The sequence below is a fragment of the Tupaia chinensis genome, unplaced genomic scaffold, assembly GCF_000334495.1.
Source record: "Tupaia chinensis unplaced genomic scaffold, TupChi_1.0 Scaffold000023_1, whole genome shotgun sequence".
In the NCBI taxonomy this organism is placed as follows: domain Eukaryota; kingdom Metazoa; phylum Chordata; class Mammalia; order Scandentia; family Tupaiidae; genus Tupaia; species Tupaia belangeri.
In genome coordinates, this window is record NW_006159453.1 from 2,558,288 (window position 1) to 2,564,350 (window position 6,063).

Sequence of the window (6,063 nt, forward strand, 5' to 3'; positions counted from 1 at the left end):
AAGTAGAAGTGTGAGTGGTTTTTATAGGAACATTAATAGAAAATGGATATAATTCATGTTGTATGCACACCAAGTACATATAATCTTTCTTTTTCCATCTAGTTCTGTTGATAAAGAAAGACCAACTAGAAACAGGGGTCGGGGGGTGGGGGGGTCAGGTGTAGAGGGAGGAGAGACACTAGGTGATTATCACATGAATTGAGTTTTGATGTTCTCTTGCTGCTGTTTGCTTGGGCAATCAGAGAGAACAAATAATCCCATATGCTGTTTCTTTGCTATATAGAGTGTCTTAAAGGGGAAACTCATAACTCTTAAAGGAAAATTCTTGTCTACCTGCCCAGGAGTTTCTCCCTTCCCTTCCCGTCTTCAGACAGGACAGACAGAGGGGAGCTGGAGTCGTCATTTCTAGCTGGACACCTGCCCTTACCACCTGGCAAGAGACTGTGCTCAAAGAGGAATTCTATTTGTAATGAAGTCTGGATTAAATTACAACCCAGGCTGGAGATGGTACCATACCTGCAGGTGCGATGGGGAAATAGAAAAAGAGCATGTTTTTCTAAGGAGGAAAGAGGGGCTGGATGAGAAACCATGTTTCTCTGGCAACTGAGAACCATCCCGTTAGAGGTTGCCGCTAGCTTTCAAAACAAAAAGGAGCTCGTAACTGTAAAGGCTAGGACGGTTTCCTGCTCCCCCACCCATTTAGAGGCAAAACCTATTTATGAGGCTTTATTAAGTGCAAATAAGTCCCTGGGCTTCAACAGAGAAGCAGCAGCTGCTGAAGATGTGGTCATTTGCATATAAATGACATGATTTCAGCTCAGAGAAGAATATTGAAAAATATACATGTCGACAATGGAATCCTGATAGAGTCACACATATTAAGGTCAGATACTGTCATTTTTAAGGCTGCTGCATGCTGATGACTGTACCATAAGATATATTCAATTCTCTTTAGGTTATATAAGTTTTATCTTCTATGAAATGGAAGATTTTTATTGTGAATTAATTAAACTACTCCCCCCGCCCCTCCGAAGATGAGAACACTGAGGTCAATAAGTTAAATGCTTTACAAATGCATAGGCTCTGTGACAGCCAAAGTTACCAACTGCACTTGGTTCTCTTCACAGCTGCAAAGATAGTGGTGTGCCAGGGTTCTCCTGGAGAGGAGACTACAGAGCTTCCTCTAGTTTCAGTCTGTCCACCGCACACTTGACCTTTTCTTGAAGGGTTAACGGAAACTTCAGCTCACAAATTCTAACTTTTCTAATACTCTGGCTCAAAGATTGGTGGTGGAGGTGGGTGCCAGGGGGTAGTGATTATAGCTCTGAAATTTCCACAGATTTGCCAAATGCCCACCATTGTTTCCTTGACCCTTGACCTTTGAGTCAAGGTTCATAGCTGACAAGGTACAGCTCCAAGAAATCTCCACACTGCTTCTTAGCAAGTATCCTCCATGCTGTTTGGAGGAAGTAGGTGGGCTCCTCTGAAATCTGCCCCAAACTCCATTCCTACATCAGCCAGGGTACCATTGGCTCCTTCTCACCTGCAAAATAGACTTTGTTGCTCAGAAGGCATAGTAAGACATAACACTGCTGCACCTCGGTAGGTCCGTATAATCTCGGAGAGGAAGTTTTCTTATGAATGGCAGTCACTTCTCTTAGAACACAGTATCTGGTGCTCCTGTGGTAGGTAGGTAGTGATGAGTAGGAAGTCTTAAGAGAATAGTAGGACACATGTTACATCAATCACAATTTATCAGGAGTTATCATCAGACTCTCTGAAATGTCTTTTTTACCCAGTTTTTGGCACTGTGACTCTATTTTGCACCTAGGGACAGGTCTCTAATTTTAGTAATCCAGGTCCAAAAATCTAAGGACTTTACACAACACAGCTTAACACTCTCCCATCTTATGACACTCCTTCAAGCTACAGACTCTTCGCATCGATTCAGCAGCTGATCATTTAATTATTTATTCACTAAATAAACCAGGTAACTAATGTTCCACATACTTTTAAACTCTAAGCATTAACATTTGCTGGATGAATAAAGTCCTTGGTATACACATGCTTTAAAAAAAAAAATTGGGACCTGCAGGTTGTGTGGTGGCTAAGGTGCTGGACTCTCACATGGCCGACCACAGTTTGAGTCTAAGATCTGGCAGCTAGCTATCTCACTTTCCTTCTCTCTCTCTGTCTGTCCCTGGTCAAATTTAAAAAATAATAATAATTGAGACCAGCAGGTGGCGTGGTGGTTAGGGCGCTGGACATTCCCACATGGCTGATCACAGTTCAAGTCCCGGACCTGGTGGCTTGCTTTCTCACTCTTTCTCTCTCTCATTCTCTCTGATCAATCAAACTGGAAAATTATAATAATAAATTTTAAAAAGCTAAATAAAATAATTATTTAAAATAATAATAATAATAAATAAAATTAAATAAAAATAATTTTTAAAAAAAATTATTAAAGATAGCTAAGAAATAGACTTCAGGGAAAAGAGAAAATTTAGAAACACATCATAAATATATGTGTTTCATGGAGACCTTTATAGGCTTTAGAGAATTCTTCTATGCTAACTTGAAAAAAAGACCTCTGTCAATTTGCTGATATATTCAGTGTATTCTCTTAAAATAATTCATGGGGATACATAGTGTAGTTTAGGTTTAATAAAGATTTTAAAACTATAAATTCTAAAAAACTTAGTGCTGGTTATTGATCAAAGTACACCATAGAAGATGATTGTATTATCTAATATTTGGTTTCTCAGGATTAGAGAAGGATGATTTAGATGACTGAGGACAAGATCCAGGCTAGATTTTGAAGCCTGAAGAGAAGGACTCTCTTTAAGAAAAAGAAATACTACAGATACAAAGCTGGACACAAAACCAAATATTTATTTAGGATAAGGGAAAAAATTACAGGTTTTAAATTTAAAAAATCACAACAAAATTTTAAACCCCACAAAGGCCCCCAAACTGACCTATTTTTATTAGTTATCTAGCTAACACATCTCTACCCCAGCCACTGACTCCCTCTTCAGTCCATCCTCTCATATGCTTTTTCTATTGGTAATTTAGAAAAATTTATTTCGCTCCTCAACTTGCTAAAACAATTCTGTGCAAACTTTTAGTATTGTTGTGATTTTTTTTCTCTTAACCAGAGGTGACACTATGCTATTTCACAGTTGTCTTTTTTTTTTTTTTTTGGAGAGGTTTTTGCTATAGGGTGCGTGCACTCGCCAGACAGACAGAGAGAGACATAGAGAAAGAAAGCGAGAAATCACTCCCCAGGGGAGATGGTCATGCTGCAATCCCTTCTCCTCCATCCTCCTCTCGGGATCTTGGGCATGCACGCACCTGGGCCTGGCGTGAGTTTTAAGCCACTGGGTCCGGGACATGAACCACGGTCGACTACGTGGGAGTCCAGCGACATAGCCATTACGCTAACTGCTGGTTCCCTTTCACAGTTGTCTTTAAGACTGCACAGACATATAGGGCCAGCAGGTGGTGTGGTGGTTAAGGGTGCTGGACTCCCACAAGGACCACTGTGGTTCTGAGTCCAAGACCTGGCGGCTTGATTTCTCTCTCTCTCCCTCTCTCTCTCTCTCTCTCTCTCTCTCTGTCTCTCTCTCTCACTCTGTCCCTCTCTGGTCAAATTAAATAAACAAAGTTAAATAAAAGAATTCTTTTTTAAAAAAAACTGCAAAGATACTATTTTTTTCATACAAAAACATTAGTACAGATAGTTATATTTTCTAGAAAATGATTATATAAACCCTTTCTTTGATGCAAAATCTTCTCTATTATATCTTCGAGGCTCCTTGAGAAAAGCCCACATCTCAACTGATTTTTACAACATGCTGTTCTAGCACTCTCTTTTGGTTCAAAAGTACAGATTACAGTCATCAGTATGTGTTTCTGCTTTCTCACATGTTTGATTATATTTATAAACATAGACAGGTTTATCATGATGTTCCTTCAGCCCTTTCTGCAGGTTCATCAGCAGCATGGGCAGGCTGTCCCCTTTCTCTGTGGCCTTTCTTCAAGACCCTTCAGAAACAGAGACACATCATCGTCATCATAGAAGGTAAACTCCAAGCCTTTACCAACAATTCCAATGGAAACAATCTTTGTAGTTAGGTCCTGCTCTGCAGGAACAGTCTCTCTTAGGGCACACAGACCAGTTCAACAAGTTCATTCAAATTACACTCCATAAACTCAGACATGTCTCTCCAAGTAAGTACGAGCTGACTGAGAACCAGAGCAGATGGACATAGCTCTGTGGTCAGAATAGTTAACAGATGGACAAGTTTGGAAAATGCGAGGGCCCACTCGTCATGACCAGCAGTGAGCAGCCCAACACCACACAGTCTCTGTCCATATCGTTGTGTTGGTATCTGGGTCTTGCTTCCAATTAGAGATGCAAACAGAGACAGGGGAAGTGGCCTACCAAATACAAGTCTGGAATCCCAACACTCCTGGAGCATAAAATGACCTAACAGTCTAGCATCCGCAGTCAGCCCCGCAGCTGAGATACCAATACGGTTGTCAACGTGGAGAACTTGTTTCCATGCGCTGCAAGCTCTGACTGCGCCCTCTTCAATGCCACCAGCACTGCATGGGTCTTTGGTTTCAGGCCAGCTGTGGTGGAACCTTGTTCCACAGCTTCTGTAGCATATTCAATTTGATGAACCCTCCCCGAGGGCTCCAGTGACACCATTGTCATACTGGTTTCAAAACATGGTTCAGCACCTGCTTTGTTGCTGCCTCCTACAAATCTGTGATTTCCATTGTGAAATTTGGGAATATCTTCATATCTTTCATGTAAACTGTTAAGTTTCAGTCCATTTCTTTTTTTTTTCTCTTTATTTTTTGCTATAGGGCGCATGTGCTCTCCAGAAAGACAGACAGAGACAGAGAGACAGAAAGCGAGAAATCACCCCCCAGGGGGACGGCCACACCGCAATCCCTTCTCCTCCATTTTCCTCTCAGGATCTTGGGCACACACGCAAACACGCCCGGTGTGAGTTCAAGACATTGGGTCCAGTACTCGAAACACCATCAACCACATGGGAGTCCAGCAACATAGCCATTACACCAACTGCTGGTCTCAAGTTCCAGCCCGTTTCTATTTTGTGTGTGTATGTGTGTGCAGTGACTAATCCTACATAGTGCCACTTTTTCTAGTATCTGGTGCCACAGGATACCTTGTTTTCTATTTCAATGAAGGTACTCTCAGGGCCTGCACCTTGGTGTCTCCAGAAGAGGTGGTTTTGGAAGCTGCCTCTATATCAGGGCAGCTAGCAGTACCTTAATATGACTGTAAAACACAAAATACTAAATGTATTCCCAAATTAACGTGTTCCCAACACAACTTTGCCATGAGTGAGAATCTTAAAAGAATCAGCCCTACTGAAAGATTTCTGGCCCTTCCTGCCTTGAGATAGTCTGGCAGTCCTTTATGCTTGGTCATCGCTGATTTCCAAGGCACGGCTCTGTGATGAGGGACAAGGGGCTGTGAAAAGCTGCAGAGGGTAGTTGAACGGAGTTCTCTCTGGCAGCATAATTCCTTTAAAGTTTTTTTAAAGAAAAACTCTTCTCTAACTTCATGAAAACAATGCCCTCCAGACTCCCTCTTACCAGCATTCTCTGTAAAATAGTTCAGTTTAGCCAGGATAGAATTAAAACCAGAAAACACCATGAGAAATAGAAAGATAAGAGCCCCAAGTGGATGCCAGTCTCTCTGGGGTGTGACTAACTGAACACAACCAATTCTCCAGTGGATCAGTAGCCATCATCTTCCGAAAGAGCTTTGAGCTTTGCTAAAAGCAACGCATCCTGGATTGCCGGCGATGCAATGGACACCGTGCTCTGCCCTAGAAAGAAGATGAAGCTGGCAGTTTAGATTGCTGCAAAACAGTTTGAGATAAGCTTGTAGTTCCATAGAAATTAATCCGTGCCTCTAGATAGTACGTAAGCCTATTGGAAAGCTTCTTCAATTCAAGCAGTTAATAATATATCAAGTCTTGTAGCTTAAGGGATACAATTTTCAAAATTATTGTACTG

At 41.5% G+C, this 6,063-nt stretch overlaps 1 pseudogene; it reads right to left on the bottom strand.

The window, feature by feature from the left end:
• Positions 1–3,962: 3,962 nt before the first annotated feature.
• LOC102474286 (proteasome subunit alpha type-1 pseudogene) lies at positions 3,963–4,739 on the bottom strand (annotated as a pseudogene).
• Positions 4,740–6,063: the final 1,324 nt, after the last annotated feature.